The following is a 21,517-nucleotide window of genomic DNA, read 5'->3' on the forward strand; positions in this document are numbered from 1 at the left end:
CCGTTTTAATTATTTTAATTAATTATTTTAGTTTTAATTATTTTAATTAAATTTTGAGGCTAGGCCTCGGTTTTGAGCGGCATTGGCAAAATTTTATTTTGGCAAAATTTTGGGTTTTACCAACTTATTTTGGTTTTGTCTTGAAGACGGAGGTTCTTAGAAGATGAAGCCATGAAGTTGCAAAAGCCGTCCCTTGAAGACTTGAAGACTCAAGGGGTCATGCTATTTGCCAAATGCATCTTTATTTATGTTTTTGATATATATATATTTATGATTATATATATATGAATTACATGTTAGATGCATGTTTAGGATTTTGAATGTTGGGATGATTAATTAAGTTCACTTAAATCAACCAACATAGAAACCTAGGTCCCTAAAATATTGAGTAAAATTTGCCATTCCAAAACAACACTTATCGACCTATTGAGAGTAGTGATGGGCTATGCCAAAGCGAGGCATCACTATTATTCCCTAGGATACGTAAGGTATGAAGATGGGTTTGCCAAAGCAAGACATCGCATACATGTTGGTTTTGGTTATACTCAACGATATGAGTGATGGAGTCCTAACATGTCGTGGAAAAGTGGATAAGTTGTTGAGAGAGCATTAGATGCGACGATTTATCTAACCAAGAGTGGCTTGGAGCCATTAGCAACGAGTTGCTTACCTTAGAATATTGAGTGTTAAGACAAGCCAAAGCATGCTTAATCACTCATTGATTCTTTGGATCTTGGAATTGCGTTATTCTCGCCAAAAGGGGACAAATTTAATGCGTGGATAAGACGTTTAATAAGATTGAAAATTTGCATGAATGCTTTTAAATTTCAAACTTATTATGTTATTTTCTTGATAAATGGTTATACTTTGCACTTATATTTATAGAATTCCAAATCAAACTATATTGTTTTCTGTGATTGGTAAAGGAAATTTTTGAGAATAGTTCTCAAAGAAAGGAAAGGCATTTCTAAAATACAATTCTCATAAATGACTTTTATAAGTCCGAAAGGAGGGTTGGACATCATGTATTCAAAATACTAGGTAGTTTTGATAAACGTGAAGTGTTGAGTTGGAAACTCAAAAATTGTCAATGCTTGACAACCAACATGTCTTTTCGCTTTATACGCTGGTGAGCACAACTCATTGATGTATTAATTCAAGTACGAATTAAAGGAAAAGATGGAACTTTGTTATACGGCGCACTAGATGCTTAGTCATGCCTAACAAAGTATAAAATCAAAGACTCTTAAAGAAATGGTTCTTAAAGATTATGAGATGAAGTATGATAAGAAATATAGGAAACAAGGAACAAAGAAAAGGAATTAGATTCCATTTCTACTAAAGAGTTTATGTTAACTTAGCAAGTCACTATCTTCACAAGTATCGGATACTGCTTGAGTGTTACACTTTGAAAGTGACCTCAAACTATTGAAGATAAGCTAAGTTATTGACTTACGAGCTTAGAATGCAGCAAGAAGAGCTACATCAGTTGTAAGGTCGTATGCTTTGTGTAAAGACCTTTTAAGCTAAGGCTTGAACAAATAAATGGCTATTCTGTTCCATAATCATCAAACAATCCGTTAACACATGGAAAGACAAACATTCAAAGTAAAGAGCAATAGTTGTAAATTTATTTGAATGGCATGGTTGTCTAAACCATGAGTCAAGAATGCTTGATTATAAACAAACATTTCCCTAACATGACAACTCACAAAGTTCAAATCATAGGCATGATTTGTGTTCCGAACATCTTTAGCAATTTCACATTAGCAAGAACGTACTCAAGGCTATATAGGCTCTTGAGAGTTGATCGATTCAGAATCATTCTAAGACAAGAAAGTATTACTTGTTAAAAACCGTCAAAGTAAAGAGCTATTGTTCTTAGTATAGACAATTGACTCCGAAATCTAAAGAGGATTCAATTACTTCAACGTTTCACGAAGAATTTGAAAGAATATGGCTATATTCATCAAATGTGAACAAACTTGACCTTGAATAGCTCAAGAGTTCAACGAAGTACATAATCGACTTGGCAAGATATCAAAACGTCTAGATTAGATCAAGCGATGTTCGCTTGAGTGATGAGTGTCATTTATGGCACTTATTTGTTCTCTTTTAGGGTGATTTTAGATTGATTTTATAGCTCTTTTCATTCCTTTTTCCTTAGTTTTGCTCTTTATTTCTTTATTTGCACTTTCCTATAGTTGATTTTCCATTTTCGTGTATTTCTTGGATTATTTTGTCTTTTTCCCTTTTATTTGTTTGTTTTCTTTCATTTTCAGGTTAAGATCGTTGTCCAAGGATTCTCGACGTTTCTTCCTGGGTTTTGCATTGATTGGGATGCTTAGTGTGTTCCATTTGAAGCCCAAGTATGGAGATGTGAAAGTTCCAAGTTTCCTTAGGCCGTGCATTTAAGCCATGGGGGCACCAATTTTGGTGTTGAACCTACCGTCAAGGTGTTTAGAATCTGCCATGCTCCGTGTTCATCAAGCACACCAAGTGGAGCACACGAGGAGCATCAAGTTGAAGGGGAAGAGAGCTGCCCTGCTCTCAGGTGCGGGCGCGCGCGACAATGGCGCGGGCGCGCAGTGCGGTGACACGGGCGAGCGGTGCTCTGGCGCGGCCGCGCCTATTGCTCCCCCTATTCCATACCCTCTTTTGCGCAGCCGCGCGTCTTCTTGAAGAAGGCCGCGCCTGTACGGGTCTATTTTGACGATCCAACCAACTTCTCTTTGTTAGCTTTACTATATATAGATTTTTCTTCTATTTTTAGAGAGAGAATCTGGAGATTAGAGATTTTTAGAGAAAGAATTGATTGGAGGATTTTTCATTCATAATTCATTAAAGAAGAATTAGAGAATAGTTTAGAGAGAGAAACTCATGGTTGATGATTAATGATTGATTCTAAGCACATTTCCTTTGATTTCATCAAAGTTTGTAAGGATTTCTTTTACTTTAATGCAATCTTTAGCTTTTTATTTCAATTGTTTTGTTGATTGTTCAAGTTTATTGATTAGTTGATTGAATTTCTTTGATTGAGATAATGATAATGAATTTGTTGATTTGCTTAGTTTTGATCTTGCTTTCTTCCGTGGATTGTGAGTAGTTTACTTTCTAGGGATGTGGTGAAGCATGTTCGAGTGATGGATCATAGCTAATTGGGGGTTTTCGATTGATTTAGCATTGTGATTAAATTGGTTGATTGATTTTATGCATGTGTGTGATTAGTTAAAGAGTAGCTAACTTTAATTGTCATATTGGATTGCATTGTGTGCCTACATTGATACGGACATTGATTTGTAGCACGCATCTGTCGATTGAGCTTGGTTAGTGACGTCCCTAGTTAGAGTCTTTCGTAGTTGGCGCTAGCTAAACCTCTAGGAGATAGCTTGTTGAGCTCTTTTGATTGCATTGTCTATCTTCCCTCGCAATACTCGAATTAATCAATCTCCAACCCGATTAGTGTGTGTCCATTGCAAGTACATGTGGATCCTAAATCCCTAGTGTCTTGATATATTGAATTACTTGGTTTGATTAGTTGAATTAGATAATCTAAACTACCATCTTACCTTTCGAAGTAGCTTGACATTGGTCGTAGCAAACGTCCCCCCATTCCTAGTGGTTCGACCCGAACTTGCCCTATTACTAGGTGTAGGTTTGGCTATAAATTTAGTTTGATTGGAGGAATTTTAGTTTTCAACGACCTAGAATCCACCTTCCGTCAAAATGGCGCCATTGCCGGGGAATGGCGTAGTTGTTTGCTATTGTTGTTGAGTCTATTTCATTTCATTTCAAAAATACAAAAAGATTTTTCTCTTTTAGGCTACACTTGTAGCCGTGCTACTAATTGTTTTTTTGAGATTGTATGCATAGGACAAGAGGAAGGACTTTAGTACCACTTGATCCGGTGATTGAGAGGACAATTGCAAGGATAAGAGTTGCTAGACGATACTTGAGTTCTAGCTCTTCAAGCGAAGAAGAATTTCAAGAAGAAGAACAAGGAAGCATGGGGGAGGTACCAAGGGTTTCTTTGAAGGAGTTGGGAACTCTCGGTGCCTATAGATTTGAGAGTGGTATTGCTCCGCCAATAACACCGAGTAATGACTTTGAGATAAGGGTGGTGATGATAACGATGATTGAAAGAAGGCAATTTAGTGGTGGCAAGCACGAAAGCCCACTAAATCATCTCAAAGAGTTTGAAAAATATTGCAACACAATCAAGGTCAACAGGGTTTCTCAAGAATTCATAAGGATCAAGCTATTCCCTTTCTCTTTAATTGGACGAGCTTTGGAGTGGCTAGATAAGGAAGTGAAGCCTAATTCCTGGAGAACTTGGGATGAGGTCACCAAAGAGTTTCTTTCTCGCTTTTACCCTCAAAAGAAGACCGCCAAGGCAAGAACTCTAATCCAAAGTTTCAAGCAAAATCCTAGCGAGAGTTTATATGAGGCTAGGGAAAGATACAAGGAATATCAAAGAGAATGTCCTCACCATGGAATCCCGACCTACCAAATCATATAAATCTTTCATGGAGGATTGAGTCCCCAAGGAAAGTCATGTCTTGATGCCGGAGCCGGAGGCCCGATAATGAACAAGACCGAGGAAGAAGTTGTTGATATAATAGAGGATGTAGTTCGTCACTACATGGATTGGCAAGAGGGAGAGAGAGAGAGAGTCTACAAGCAAAAGTGGCTCAACGGTCTACTCGATTGACCATCTCAATTCCATTAACAACTTGTCCTCCCAAATCTCAAACTTGGGGAAGGAGATGACATCAATTAAAGCTAAGCTAGAGAATGCCTTTTCAAATGCACCGAGTCTTCCCTCCCACATTAAGGGGAGAGGTACATCTTCTAACTCTACTCCTCCTTCTACTTCAAGTAATATGCCAAATGGATGTGTATTTTGTGATGTTTGTGGGTCATATGACCATGATTCTTCTAGGTGTCCACATGCATTTGAGAATTATGATGATGTTGAGAACAATGATTGTGAACAAGTGAATTTTGTTTCTAACAACAACAATGGACAAAGATTTGAAGGTCCAAGGAATTTTGGGACTAGGAATGCTCACTAACAAGGGAGTTTTGATAACTACAACAATGGTGGTTATAGGAACCAAGGAATCAAGTTTTCGAGGTAACTATATAATCAAGGTTATAGTAATCAAAACCAAGGCCAAGGGTATGGAAATCAAGGCCAATCTCAAGGCTTTGGTGGCCAATACCAAAATTTTGGCAACAATCAAGGACGAGGTAATTGGAGCAACCAAAATAGGGGCAATTTTCAAAACAACAATCAAAGGGGACCCCTACCCGGATTTGCTCCAAGACCTCAAGGCAATGGTGATAATTCCTATGCTCAACCCTCATCTTCTAGAACTAACTTGGAGGGGATCATTGAAAACCAAACAAAATTTTGAACACTTACATGGCGGTGAGTGACAAGAAATTCAATGAGATGATGACACACAAAAAAATGCTTAAGACCCAAATCACTCAACTAGCCAATACCTTGAAAGATTGTGCTAGCCCTTCTTCATTACCTTCTCAAGGAGTTGATCCTAAGAAACCTGTCTATTCTATTACCACAAGGAGTGGGAGAGTGCTTGAAGAGAGAGTTTCTAGGATGAGTGAGGAGGATGAGAAAAGGAGTGACTCAAGTGAAAAAGAAGAGATCGATGTGTCAAAGAATGTGAGCAAAGAGGAAGCTCAAAAGAAAAAGAAGAGTGTTGAGAAAGTGCAAGAGGAAGCGAGAAAACCCGACCTTCCATACCCCCAAAAGTTTTTGAGGAACAAAATTGATGAACAATTTGGGAGGTTCCTTGATATGTTGAAGGAAGTTCATCTTTCAATCCCTCTCACCGAAGCCATGACCCAAATGCCTAGATACTCCAAATTTCTTAAGGATACTTGAGTGACAAGAGAGAGTGCAATGAGATAGATTTGGTAGAGGTTAGGGAGTGTTGTAGTGCTTTGATTCACAATGACTTACCTAAAAAGATGAAAAACCCGGGCAATTTCTCCTTTCCGTGCAAAATTAAAGGAAAATTGTTTGAAAATGCATTGTGTGATCCTGGTGCTAGCGTTAGTATCATGCCTTATTCCGTTTTCAAGATGCTTAAGCTAGGAGAGCTTCTTCCTACCAACATTACTTTGCAATTGGCCGATAGATCCATTAAGTTCCCCAAGGGAAAGGTTGAGGATGTTCCCCCTAAGATAGGTGGTTTTACTATTCCCGTAGATTTTATTATGCTTGAAATTGAAGAAGATGACCACATACCCATCATTCTAGGGAGACCTTTCTTAGCTACTTCGGGAGCTTTGATTGATTTTGAGGGAGGCCTTATCACTTTAAGAGTTGGTAGCAATAAGGCAAGTTTTGAGCTAAAACCGATGTATGAGTCCTTGTCCTTTGTTAATGGAATCATGTGTGTTAATTCCCCTCGCTCCATTGATAATGTATGCATGATTGACTCTTCAACTAACGATGTTCTTGAGATTTGTGATGATATGCTTTTGAGTTTTGATTGCAAGAAGGTTAGCAAAGAGAAAAAAGAGTTTTCCAAGCTCATGGACGAGGAGGTGATTGACATTCCTCATTGGTTTGAGCTTTACCCTCAAGAGGAGGAGGATGATTCCAAGAGTGTGGATGGTGAGAAACCGACTATTAGAAGGAACAAGGCAAAGAAGAAGGCGAGAGCTTCTAGGAAGAAAAGGATGAAGTTGAAGCAAGAGAGGCTTGCTTTTGAGGTTTCATCAAGTGAAGTTTCATCTAGCAACAATGTCAAGTTGCTAAAAATTGAAGAGTAGTTTGTTCCATCCGCCACTTTGAACAAGGTGGTGTTCTTTGACCCTCCATGATTTGGAGGAAGGGTCGAGCTAAGGACCTTAAGCAAGCGCTTCTCGGGAGGCAACCCGGTTTTCTAACCCCTTTTCTTTTGATTTCTATTTTTCTTAATTTTCTTTATTTTGTTTTCCTTTATTTCACTTGTTTCTATTTGGATTGGTAGGTTAAATTCATGGGAATTGGATTATTTCAAGCGAGCATAAGCAATAGAAAGGTGTTTCGTGTTTTTTATGAGAATATGTTCGATTTTATCAAATTTTGAGGTGAAAGGGTAAGGTAACTCAGGATTGAGTTGATTAAGATTTCCGACAATTTTGGTGAATATTGAAGGTTTCAAGAGGTTTGAGTTGAATTAAGGTGAAGGAGAAATTGATGTGCAAGTGCGCTATCGTGCTTGCGTTCTCGTGAATTTTAATCATGAACAAGTAATTTTTGAAATTTTTTTTTTGTGATTTTTGGTCTGCCCCCCTCGTGGGTATCACTTGATCATGACGCTCGTGAGCGTCGATGAGAGCGCGAGCATGAGAGTAAGCACAAGAGGGAGCAAGCCCCCCCGGCCTTGGCTGGTGCGCATGCACAGTGTATGTCCGCGCACGCACCAGGAGAGGCAGAGTTACCCTCTTCTTTTCGAGCAAGAACCAAGCAACAATTTTAAGAAAGGAAGCCGCAGTGGCGCGGGCGCGCAGCTTGGTCACTGCGCGCCCGCGCACCTGGGCAGCGCTGAGCTACTATTTCTTTTCTTTCTTCTTTCTTTCCCTCATTCCCCCTTAACTTCATTCTTGCACGCATGACCCTCATTCTCACTCTAAAGAACCGAAACCCTACCTCCATTTCTCACATATTTCATCATTAATTCATTGAAAATCCATTAAAAATCAAAATTTTCCTTCTACAAATTCATTTTTTTTTTACAGCAATAATCATACTACTTTCTTTCATTTTCAATCTCCAATCTCTCTCCTCCATTGAAGACCAAACTTGGGACTTTTCGGTTTGGTGGGAATTGGTGGCTAATTCTTGTTCAATCTTGCTTCTATTATGGTATAATCATCTCCTAAAACTCTATTTACATTTTTATATCATATTGTTGTAAGAATTTGATTGTTTATGGTTGTGAATAGTAGTAGTATGTGTTTTAATGAATTTGTTGATTGAATGTGATATTTGGTTGATTATTTGTGTTGATTTTTACTCACATTGTGTTGTTGTATGTTTGTGAAGCAAATTTTGTTTAATTGGTGTGATTGTGAGAAGTTGAAAATTTTGAATATTGGTAGTAAGGTGTTGTTTGTGTGATTGGTGTTATTGGTTAAGGAGTTGCAATATTGGTGATTGGAAGTGTTTTGTGGTATTTTTGTGGTGTCTGTGGTGTTGATTGATTGGATTTTGAGTTGATAAATTTGGGGGAAACACAATGTCGAAGCTTGCTCGAGTCTTTTCCTCTAAGAAACGAAAAACCAACATCACAATCGAAGAACCTTCTTCAAACCCCTCTACTTCCCAAACACGACAACCTACTCCTTTGCCTAAGATAAAAATCAATGACCTAATCCAAAAAGCTCGATATGCCAAGCTAAAAAAGAACCGATCCCTTAAACCCTCTCGGCACTACTTTCAACAAGACATGATCAAATTGGGTATTGATGAGGATTTGAGGGAACTGTTTAGCAATCTTCGCATGATCACCTTTGTGAGCACGTGTTACCGTACCTACCTTGAGCCAACTTTGGAATTTTTGGCTACGGTTTCGTGTGAGGTGGTAGAGGATGATAACTACCGGGTCCATTTTCAACTTCTCAACATTCATCATGATCTTTCTCTTGCCGAGTTCAATGCAGCACTCGATCTTAAATCGGGGGCGGATGTCTTGAACCCCGAGTTCTTCTTCAACAATGAGTATGACCAAAATTCTTGGTGGGATAATATATCGTGGGAAGGCAATTTCATTACTCGGTATGCCGCTATAAGCAAGGTATTCCAACCGTGTCTAAGGGTTCTTCATAAGCTTTTGGGATATTCGATAATCCCTAAGAAATAATTAGGAAAGATGAGTCAATTGGAGCACCGGATACTTTGGTTGGCTACTAGAGAGGAGTACCAGGGTCATTTGAACTTAGGGTACATGTTCTTGAAATATTGCAAGGGGTTGCAAGAAAGGGAGTCCGAGGAGATCCCTTGTGGTATTATGGTTACGAGGCTCGCGACCAACCTTCATCTTGACCACTACTTACCCTCTTGTACTCCGGTGGGTAGTTCGAGCACTCTCTACCTTGACATTGCACAATTGAAACAAGTGCAATTTTTGGCCAAAGATGAAGATGATAAGGTGTTTGATTGGCTTAGGGAGAACAAACATTGGTGCTATCTCCCTAACCCCTCCTTGACTTCTATCCACTGAGAGGATGTGCCTAATGTGTGGCATGTACCCTTGAGTAATCGCCTCCCCTATGGTGATGATGATGAGGAGATGGGAGGAGAAGAATATGAAGAAGAAGAAGAACAACAACAACGACAACGACAACCACGACAACAACATCAAGAACAACAACAACACCAATTTGCTAACCCCGATATGGATGCTCTAAGGGCACAAATGAAGGGGATGCAAATTAGATTGGAAGGCATGCACGACCAAGACTTTGAGGCAATTTATCACCAAATGAGAGGCATCTCGGAGATGCAACAAGGTATGTTTCTCCAACAACAACATTTATATGATGCAAGTGTTAACCGTGGGGTGGTCTCCCCAGTAGTTAACTACCCATACTTTCCACCCCAACTTGGTCCTATACCATCAAGCGGGTACCCATATTGGCAAGGACCCCCGGGGTCCAACACCGTGACTCGCTCATTCCCCGATGAGCACGGTAACTACGATTACCGTGTTCCCGGTGGGAGCGATATAGGGGTGATCCTAACTACCCCTATGTTCACCCCGATCATCCACTACCGCTCGCTTTGCCCGAGCAATATACTCCCCTTGCCCATTGGCAACAAGACAACTTCAAGGGGCACTATGGTTGGCCACCCGGTTACACCGAGGGATGAGATCCTTATGATCCCCCATCCGGGTTCTCATATGACGGGGATAACCATGATAGTGCCGGGCCGAGTGGTAGCTAGTTCCCCTATTTTTTGCCTTTTTCCTCCATCTCTTATTTTATGTGATGCTTGCTTTGTATTGATGGGATGTTGAGATGTATTCATGTTTATCTTGGGGGAACTTTATTTTATTAGGGGTTGTCACGGTGGCCAATATTGTTGTTGTGCATTGCCTTGTCTACTTTTTGCCTTAATGTTGGATAATTGCATACCTTGGTCTATTATTGATGGTGTTTGATTGTTGTTTTTATGAGCTTTCCAAGTCTTTTCTTTCTCTCTTGATAATGTTGTTGTTGTGATGATTTATATGATGATGATGATGCATGTTGTTTGCTCCATGAATCCAAAGCCCTATTATCCAAAACCCTTGAATCCAAATCCCTTAAATCCAAATCTTGTAGTTTAAGTGATTAGTTGCTAGTTTAGTGTATAGTTCCTTTAGTTTTCTTTGCTTATTCTTACTTTTTGGTAGTTTAACTTGATTTTTGCTTTGTAGTTTCTTTTTATTTAGTTTCTCTTTCTTTTATTTTGTTTTGAAGTTACTAACCGTTTTCTTTGTTTATAGCTCTATTTTCTATTTTTCTTCTCTCTTGGCTTTGATGATGATGCTATTGCTTCTTGGAGCTTAATGAAGGTGGTTGATCTTTCGCTTATTTTTATTAACATTGCTTGGAAGCCCGGTGAGATCCTTCTTATTTTCTTTCTTTTATTTCTTTACTTTTCTTGGATGCATAGATTAGGATTAGTTTTAGGAGAAGTTTAACGGTTCAAGGATGTATGCTTGTAACACCTTAGAGTGTTTGGGATCATTGGCGATGTTGTCAATTGATCACTTGTATGACGATTGGGAATTACGTGTTATACTTGCATTTTTGTTCCTTTCTTTATTTTCCTACTCTTCCTTTATCTTTGCTTTCTTCTTTTCTTTCTTTTCTTTTCTTCTCTTTCTTTTTGTTTTTGGTTTGTATAAAGTTTTTGAGGCTTTATTTTTCTTTATTTATCTTTCTTGTGAATTGGACTATATACCAACGGACTTTTGCTTTTGAATGAACATCTTCCTAATTGGTAGTGGTATACACGGTTTGAGAATATGCTTGGTTGATTCTAGGATGGCGTATGCTAAGGTAGCGTGTCTAAGATTTAGGGGGATCATGAAACCCGATTCTACTTGTTTGTGGCATGTTTGGTAGTTGCTTCCTATAGTCGATTTGACGCCAATAGTGAGTTTTTGCTACATCCATGTGAAGTTTACAATTTTTCAAGCCTTCTACACTTACTTGCATGAGCGGCATGAATCCTTGACTATTGGGGACCTAATCTAGAATCTTGACTCATAATTCTCAAGACCGAGACCGAACCATCTAGGGAGGACAAAGGCATCTTTTCGGGGTGGTAATTTTTCTTTTCTAGAAAAGTCTTCATTATTTTTGGTTCTTGGGTTTACATTTGCCTTCTTGCTAACCATTTGAGCCTTTTTTTCCCTTCTTTTCAAGCCACATCTTTAGAATTTTGAGCCTTTTGTTTCATTTTTGTTCCATTTTTGGTTTTTGTGAAGCAAATGATCATGTTATTGGAGATTGTGGTATATGAGTTTGGGTATTGGTTCTTATTTGTAAGCAAGCTTATATTTTGTATATTTTGTGAATAATGGAAAGTGAATAAATGAAAAAGTCGTCCATAGTTAAAAAAGGCAAGGACCTTTAAATGCAAAGTTGAAAAAGCCATCCATAATTAAAAGAGGCAAGGAATACCACCAAATTCTAAATTTTAAGCCTACCTCACCCTTTTTGCCCTTAAATTACAACCTTTGAAAGTCCTTTTGACCTAGAGGTTGAGTCACATATCGGGGGAGGGAATTATGAGTTATAGCCTATGGAGAGGGAATGCATAGTCAAGACGTCAAGTAGCCTAAAATATGTTCTTTTCCGGTTCCTTCGAGGAACTATTGAGATGCACACTAGAGGGAGATTTGAGACTAGTAGGGAGAACGCGGTAAGATTGAATGGGATGAAGATGGATTGTGATTACTAGTTCTCTACGCTTAGAATACTCTATGTTTCAATCAACCTCGGATATCTTGGAACGTGGATACCCTTATTTTCTTAAGAAAGTCGTTTATTCATTTGAAGTGTAGTCATTTTGTAAAGTCCAATTCGTAAAGGTTTTGATTTTACTTTTCTTTTAATTTATTTTACTTTTGTGATTTGCTTCATGTTTGTTTGTTGAGAGTTATGGGTTAAGCTCTTAGGAAGCCTATATGAGACCTCACTCATCCTCATAGGCAACTTTGGAGTTTAAAGGGGTTGTTGTAGCTAAAAACAACATTGATTCCTACGATAGTGAGTCTTACTGTATATTCTCATCTCATGTCTTTCTTTTTTTTTTTTTCCTTTTTTAATAAGTCTTTCATCCCTTTCTTGCTTGCTTGGTTTTGCTCAAGGACGAGCAAAAGTTTATCTTGGGGGAATTTGATCAGTGTCATTTATGGCACTCATTTGTTCTCTTTTAGGGTGATTTTAGATTGCTTTTATAGCTCTTTTCATTCCTTTTTCCTTAGTTTTGCTCTTTATTTCTTTAGTTTGCATTTTTCCTTAGTTGATTTTCCATTTTCGTGTATTTCTTGGTTTATTTTTTCTTTTTCCCTTTTATTTGTTTGTTTTAATTCATTTTCAGGTTAAGATCGTTGTCCAAGGATTCCCGAGGTTTCTTCCCGGGTTTTGCATTGATTGGGATGCTTAGTGTCTTCCATTTGAAGCCCAAGTATGGAGATGTGCAAGTTCCAAGTTTCCTTAGGCCGTGCATTCAAGCCGTGGGGGCACCAATTTTGGTGTTGAACCCACCGTCAAGGTGTTTAGAATCTGCCATACTTCGTGTTCATCAAGCACACCAAGTGGAGCGCACGAGGAGCGTCAAGTTGAAGGGGAAAAGAGCTGCGCTACTCCCAGGTGCGGGTGCGCGCGACAATGGCGTGGCCGTGCAGTGTGGTGGCGCGGGCGCGCAGTGCTCTGGCGAGGGCGCGCCTGTTGCTCCCCCTGTTCCGTACCCTCTTTTGCGCGGCCGCGCATCTTCTTAAAGAAGGCCGCCCCTGTACAGGTCTATTTTGGACGATCTAACCAACTTCTCTTTGTTAGATTTACTATATATAGATTTTTCTTCTATTTTTAGAGAGAGAATTTAGAGATTAGAGATTTTTAGAGAGAGAATTGATTGGAGGATTTTTCATTAGATAATTCATTAGAGAAGAATTAAAGAATAGTTTAGAGAGAGAAACTCATGGTTGATGATTGATGATTGATTTTAAGCACATTTACTTTGATTTCATCAAATTTATAAGGATTTCTTTTACTTTAATGCAATCTTTAGCTTTTGATTTCAATTGTTTTGTTGATTGTTCAAGTTTATTGATTAGTTGATTGAATTTGTTTGATTGAAATGATGATGATGAATTTGTTGATTTGCTTAGTTTTGATCTTGATTTCTTCCATGGATTGTGAGTAGTTTACTTGCTAGGGATGTGGTGAAGCATGTTCGAGTGATGGATCATAGCTATTGGGGGTTTTCGATTGATTTAGCCTTGTGATTAAATTGGTTGATTGATTTTATGCATGTGTGTGATTAGTTAAAGAGTAGCTAACTTTAATTGTCTTACTAGATTGCATTGTGTGCCTACATTGATACGGACCATTGATTTGTAGCACGCATTTATCGATTGAGCTTGGTTAGTGACATCCCTAGTTAGAGTCTTTCGTAGTTGGCGCTAGCTAGACCTCTAGGAGATAGCTTGTCGAGCTCTTTTGATTGCATTGTCTATCTTCCCTCGCAATACTCGAATTAATCAATCTCCAACCCGATTAGTGTGTGTCCATTGGAAGTACATGTGGATCCTAAATCCCTTCTGTCTTGATATATTGATTTACTTGGTTTAATTAGTTGAATTAGATAACATAAACTACCATCTTACCTTTCGAAGTAGCTTGACATTGACCGTAACAAACTTCCCCCCATTCCTAGTGGTTCGACCCGAACTTGCCCTATTATTAGGTGTAGGTTTGGTTATAAATTTAGTTTGATTGGAGGAATTTTAGTTTCCAACGACCTAGAATCCACCTTCCGTCATTGAGCCAAGCGTGACCATCACAAAGTTATGAAATTGTAATTTTCATAAATATCTCCACAAAGAACATAGTGTGTCTTCACGGAGACCTTAATACCATTTAAAAATGACTCGAAAAATGATGGATCACAAGATTCTTAAAGATTTGCATAAATGACTAATGTTACACTAAACAAAATGTCGGAGCTAAGAAAGGACACCATATTCAGTTATGGATAGAATTAACTTCTAAACGTCTTTTCAAGTATATGTCTAAAACTCTTAGCCCTAGTGAGAGCTCACTAGCTCAGAGGGAGCTAAGTGACTCAGTGGGACTCACCAGCTTAGCAAGAGCTTGGTGGCTCAATGGGAGCTTAATGGCTCATTAAAGGCTAAGATAGCTCACGTGGGAGCTAATTGTTTGTTTCACAACGAACTTTTACCCAAAGAAAATATACATGTCTCTTTGTAAGCATTCAAGTGAGACTACGAGCATTACCTCCACAACCTAAATAAGAACATAATATTTGTTGTTCTAAGTGGTGTCTTTCTAGAAAGTAACACATTTCCAAAACGACAAGTGGGAGGAAAATGAACTCGATGACTATCGAGTTTAGCAACAAACTAGAAGTGAGAATCTCGGAAGACTCAAAAGGGCTTCATGAGAATGATTGATCAAGAATACTCAAAAGGAATTTACAAGTGCCTTAAAAGAGAATTCATTACTCACAAAACTACTGATAAGTTGGAGTAAGATCAACATAATGAAAGGGCTTTGGAAGCGCCTTGAAACTCAGTGTTTGATGCAATAACCCCGTATAGGTATAGAATTCACCAAAGTTTTGGATTAAATCCTATAAATTTTCTATTAAGTTAGAAATAAACCTAAAACTTACAAGCATACTATTTAATGTTAGATAGTAAGGGAATAATGCGTTGTAAGATAGCTACGACAAATCCAAATTCCGAATAATGGTAAGAGGCCATAAAATCCAAAATAGACTCCATAAATCATATTTAAAACTTGATTAATTTGCATGAAGGGTGAAAGACCCATCGATCGCAAATAAATTTTCAAGGAGAAAACTAACAAATGTGGATATGTATACGCATACATAGCTAGATTGGTTGAAAAGGATATAATTAAATTCACAGAGTTGATTTTAATAAAAACCTATTCACCAATAGGAATGCTCAAGTCTTTTCGTGGTTATTCTAGCAAAATTGCACATATGAAATATGGCAAAATAGATACCAAAACCACCTTCCTAAAATAGGATTTTGGAAGTGACTATGAAAATAGTCTAAGGGTTTTGAAAATCTAAATAATGCTATATTTGAAAGCAAGCTCAAGAAATCCATTATGGGATTGAAAGAAGCATTGCATAAAGGAATTGGAACGTGTTTTGTCATAAAGTTAATAAATGAATTGACTTATGAAGAAACATAGAAATTCTTATGAATAAGAAGTTTAGTGGGAGCAAGAGTCAATCTTGTAAGGTCCAACAAGAAGTTTACGAACTCTGTTGTAAATTACGTATCAAATGCTAAATGCTTAGATTTTGAAAGTATTTTCGACTATGGACCAAGCAAAAGACGATACTTAGTACATATTGGGAATTAAGATCCATTGTATAGACTTAATGAAATGTTTGAACGTGTAAAGAAATTTACCGTGTTAAACATGAATTGAAGGAATTTGAAAGGCTTTCGACCCATATGTATAAAACTATGTAAATATTTGAACTAAGTATAAGCTAGGCTAAATACTAAGTCAAACAAGAAAGACTCGAGTAGAGACTTTCAACCATATCACATAACAAACAGTTTAGCAAGACTCAGTGAAACTGGATGAGCTAAAATGTAATGTGGATGGAAAAAAATTAAGATTCATTCTACAATTAAATCCATCATGTACGCTATGATATGGAATCGTCACACGACTTACTTGCTTAGAGCATGTGAAGTATGTAAATAGTACCAATCAACCTGAATCTATGTAATAGATCGTTAGATTATGGCCAAGAACATCCAAAGTACTTGGATAAGTATGAGGATGAGTTCTTAACGCATGGAAACAAATATGATTTGAGTAATGATGTTGCAAGCACAAACCTGGACAAGGATTAGATCCTTAACAAGGAAGCCGTTTATAAGCACGAGCTAACAATGAGTCATGTCTTGAGAATGGTAACATGGACATGCATCCAGGTGTAATGTACGGGAATTTAAGGTAAATTTCCATGATCACAAGTGTTTAGGTTAAATATACCCTCTATATGTGGACCAATGCCACCGCGACACATGTCCGCAAGCTCAGCGCTCAATGAGCCAATTAGAGTATGACACGTGTCACTCAATGATAGAAGGGTGAAAATGGGCTCTATGCCCACAACCCTAGAAACCGTAAAACGGTGGGAAGCCAATCTACTTAGGTTAAATAACCTAAAAGGCACATGTCCTAAGGCTCTATAAATACTGATCATTTACCTCAGTTCAAAGGGGAGTTAATTCATCCTCCAAGGGCAATGCCCCCCACAATTACTCTCCCTTCTCTCTACTTTCTCTCTCTAAAATACATTCTTTCGGTCACTAACTTGATCGTCGGAGGCGGACCTCCCGCCCCCCCCCCCCCCCTCGATGTCTGTTGTTTTGTAGGTGACCAAGCCGTTCGAGTGTTGCATTGTGGATCTGTCTCCCGCGGGATGTACACGCCCTCCATTCGGGTACGTACAAAAAACCCCAAAACAACAAGAGCCGAATGTGTGTGGGCTTTAGCCTATAATTATTGGATTCAAACTCATTTCTCAAGCTCAGTTGCTTGACATCTCAAAGCCGTCCATCATATTGATGAAAATCCTCCATTGAAAGGTACCATTCTAATAACTTGGTATAAGCATAATGTGATTGATAATCACGATTCTATAATTATATGATAATAATTTTATTATTATTATTATTATTATTATTATTATTATTTTTATTGAACATTAATTCATTAATTGAATAAATTAAGTTAATAACTTAGTAGCTAAACTAATGTCCAAGTGACATGAGGCCAATGGCCGGATAATAAACTAAGTTAAAGACTTAGTAGCTAAACTAATGTCCAAGTGACATGAGGCCAATGGCTGGATAATAAACTAAGTTAAAAACTTAGTGGCTATACCACCGTCTAAAAAAGACATGAGGCAAATGGCCGGATGATAATATATTTTACAAATTCGTCTGCTCCAACATGAATAAGGCGTCCGGCGACGCCCATCTGGGTGGAATCATCGCAGAGAGTAACTCCCATCCGGGTGACACAATGCTCTACAACCACATGCAGGCGGCAAAGATTGAACGACCTAATTGGTCAACTCATAGCCGCCTGACCTGAGTAACCTAAAGAACGACTAAGTCTAAAAGACATTAGCCGATGACTGGCCGAAGTTCTAACCTAGATTACCTTTCGAAATTATACGAGTCCACCCAATAGGGTAAAAGGACATTAAAAGTACAATTGCAAACTCCCCAGGCGGCCATTTGCCTCCTGTCCTACCAGGCGGCGATTTGCCTCCTGCCCTATCAGGTGGCCATTTGTCTCCTGCCCCAGGCGGTCATTTGCCTCCTGCCTTATGGGATATTAAACGTCTCAAAAATATTCTAAGTCACCCAAAGGTTATATGACTACCATATTGGGGCTAAAAGAAATGAAAGTCGTCATTTGTCTAGTTCAGGCGGCAATCATTATTATGATTGATTAACTTATAAAATGTCATACCATTTAAGGTATCAAATTTTCCAATTTAATCAAATCTCTCTTTTATTGAACTAGACATATGCCGACCAAAGAGCTTTTGTGCAAGCGAAAAATAAAGCCTTAATTTCGAAAGGAGCAATTCCTCTTGAAAGGGAAATTACCCCTTCCGAGGGGCTAATGTTTAGGGTAAAAATACCCTCTATATATGGACCAATGCCAACGTGACACATGTCCGCAAGCTCAGCGCTCAATGAGCCAATTAGAGCATGACACGTGTCACTTAATGATAGAAGGGTGAAAATGGGCTCTAAGCCCACAACCCTAGAAACCGTAAAACGGTGGGAAGCCAATCTACTTAGGTTAAATAACCTAAAAGGCACATGTCCCAAGGCTCTATAAATACTGATCATTTACCTCAGTTCAAAGGGGAGTTAATTCATCCTCCAAGGGCAATGCCCCCTACAATTATTCTCCCTTATCTCTACTTTCTCTCTCTAAAATACCTTTCGGTCACTAACTTGATCGTCGGAGGCGGACCTCCGCACCCCCCCCACCCGGGGTCCGTTGTTTTGCAGGTGACCAAGCCGTTCGAGTGTTGCATTACGGATCTGTCTCCCGCGGGACGTATACGCCCTCCATTCGGGTACGTACAAAAAACCCCAAAACAACAAGTGATTAGGGTATTCAAAATCATTGTGAGCCGTTTGGAGTGAAACCCAAGCAAAGCATCATCAGGAAGTCTGCTAAAATATATGTTGAGAATATTGTTGCCTTAAAGGCAATAACAAAGAAGATGTTCTATAGAAAGTTCGTTGTTGAACGTTAATGATTGTAGGTTGTCAAGTTGAAGATCTCAATCATGAAGATGAGTGAGAGCCATCACTTGGACAATAAATCCTAAATCACATATAATCCATGACACTCTCAAATTTTATCATCTTATTATGAAAGTGATCAGCAATGAAGATGCTAAGATTTGCAAAGTAATTATAACTAAAGCTATGCAATAAGTGAACGACAACATTCACAATTGCACGAAAGAAATCAAGCATAATAGATATGGGTGTGATTTCTATAAATGTTTTATAAAGAGTGTTACTCTTAAAACATTCAGAAAAACCATTTATCATAAGATCAACCATTCAGGTTTTGGAGTAATTTAAATTTCATGCAATTTTATAACTCCGTTTGCTATTTAATTGTGGTTTAGGATTAAATAATGAGTCCATTCGATTATGAGAATATTCAAAATAGGGTATCAAGACTAGTCTTGATAAGGAAACACCTATTAAGTGAACATTGAATATTATAATCGAGAATTATCTAGGGGTGAAAGTAATTCGGATAAAAACCGAACCAAACCGAAAACCGAACCGAATAAGTAATTCGGTTTGGATTATTTAATAATTTGGTTCGGTTTGGATTGAAAAATTTTCAAAATATAGATTATTGATTGGATTCGATTTTGGGTTTTTAAAAACCGAATAAGAAACCGAATTTCGGCCCAAAAGAGCATAAGCCCAGTTCATCCCTTAGCCTGCCTCCCTAGTCCCTACTGACCTTTATACTACATAATATATAAGCTAAAAAAACCTAATTTCTTTTCTCTCTCCTCTCTTTCACTCCGCCTCTTTCATTCCCCTTCCTTAGTTTCTTTCTCTCTCCTCCTACTCTTAGATCCCTTTGTTTTCCCCTTTTCTCACGCTCAAATTTATCAACTATTAATTCTCTTTCTACATCTTACAAGTTTAGCCCATTTTTTTCTTCAATTTCTTTTTCAACCGGAAATTTCTCGAAGCCAGCCACGACAACTGCCTCGTTGTCGTCAAGGTTTTTTTTCAAGAATGTTTTTGAAGAAACCGTGGGTGAAATGCTTCAAAGTTGTTGATTTTAATTAATTATGCTATAATTTATAATTTAATCCTATTATTTTGTTCATAATGTATTTTATTTTTCTGGGTAATGGGTTGCTGGATCTGAAATTCTATCTAAATTCATGGTTGTTTGATGTAATTTGCTTGTAATTATTAAATGTGAGACTGTATAAGGGTAAATTTATGCCTTGTTAAGTTAATTTGTAATTTGTAATTAAGTTCGTATGAAATTGCAATAATTTTAATTAAAAAATCACAGATCTACAAAAGTAGTCCAAATATATTTCGGTTTATGGATTGGATTCGGTTTCTGGGTTGAAAATTCGATTCGGTTTGGATTTGGATTGAAAAATCTAAAATCGAATTTTTCGGTTTGGATTCGGTTTGTTGTATAATCCAAACCGAAATCCAAACTTTCACCCCCAGAATTATCCCTAATCGAGGTCATTTAAACGATGGATGATTAATGACCACTTGAGATTAGTGTGTAGTTTGATTTATAGCACCGTTTCTTGTGCTACAAGGACATGATTGTCATAAATCATTTGCCCATAGGTATTGGTTTGGAACCATACTGGATCGACCTATGAGAATACTTTAAGAGCTTTAAAAATCGTCATAAGTATACTTCTCATTATGGCTATCGAAACCTATTTCCTCGACCAAGAGTATTGTGAGTTCTCTTGTTTGAGTACTAGTCCGTTTTGATGTTAGCCAAACGTCTGCCGTAAAAGGGGATTATAACGGCAACACTCGGATGGCTAGATCCTCTCAGTAAGAGAAGCTACATTACAAGACTGGGAATGTCCCCCTACTATAAATAGGGAAGATGTCTTTGTTGTTTACAAGGCCTCTCGAAGAGCGAGACTATGAAAATGCATGGTCAAGCTCGGATGGATTTTAGAAATCATCTGTTTATTAACAGTCAGACTCGGACATCGAGAAACACTTCTGGACATAATAAGGATGACGAATAAATCTTACCTTATAGTTCATGAAGAGACATTAAGTAACATAGGAAAAAGGCTATACACTAAAACCACACTTGTCCGGAAGGACAAGTGGGAGATTGATATGTCCTTCGAACAAGTGTATTATTCCGATAGAGGATTCAAAATTATTAGAAAGCTAATTATTCAGTGAGGTCAAGTGATTGGAATGCCTAGGTGGAGGCCGCTTCCGATCAGTAATATTAATGAGTAATTAATATTACAGCTTAATCTTGATTGAACCCTTCGGTTCACACCCAAGCAACTAACGATCCGACGCAACGAATTAATTTGAAAGGAATTATAAAGTCACTCGAGTATTGTGAACAAAGATGTCGGATTCCGAGCTTAGAGCGTTAGAACTGAATCTTAAAAGTGGAGCCAAAATTTAGGAATTGGCGAAACAGGAAAATGCTTCAAGTAACAAGTAAAAACCCTAGCCACACGAAGGCTAGGGAAGCACGCCATGTGGCAGCACACGTGGCAGCGCGCCAAGGTGGAGGCGTGCCACGTGGTAGAGCCATGTGGCAACGGGCGTGGACCCGGGTGATGGGTCATGGACGCGAGCCCAAAAGTGGTGGATACTTAGCCAGTGCTTGTCGTGTTAGTCGTGTTAGTATAAGCTGCTCAGTCATTGTCCTAGTTTCACCTGACATGTGAGGATACTTAGCCAGTGCTCTTTGGTGAATCTCCATGGAGCGACTCATCCACTGCAAATCAGATAACAACATATTATATAAACAACAATTATTAGAAGTCATTCTTAATAGTATAATAAAAACAAAAACTTACATAATTAGTGTTAGTCCGGTAGGTTGCTTGTAACTCTTGGACCTGGAGATACCCGAGGGTGAGAAAACTTGTACA

The 21,517-nt window shown here is 38.2% G+C and overlaps 1 non-coding gene across 1 annotated transcript; it reads right to left on the reverse strand.

Moving 5' to 3' along the window:
• Positions 1 to 4,391: 4,391 nt before the first annotated feature.
• On the reverse strand, positions 4,392 to 4,497 carry LOC145593314 (small nucleolar RNA R71). The gene has a single exon (XR_014102661.1). It is a non-coding gene; the product is annotated as a small nucleolar RNA R71 (small nucleolar RNA).
• Between the last annotated feature and the right edge of the window lie 17,020 nt (positions 4,498 to 21,517).

Source organism: Chenopodium album, chromosome 18 (assembly GCF_948465745.1).
Source record: "Chenopodium album chromosome 18, dcCheAlbu1.1, whole genome shotgun sequence".
NCBI classification, from domain to species: domain Eukaryota; kingdom Viridiplantae; phylum Streptophyta; class Magnoliopsida; order Caryophyllales; family Amaranthaceae; genus Chenopodium; species Chenopodium album.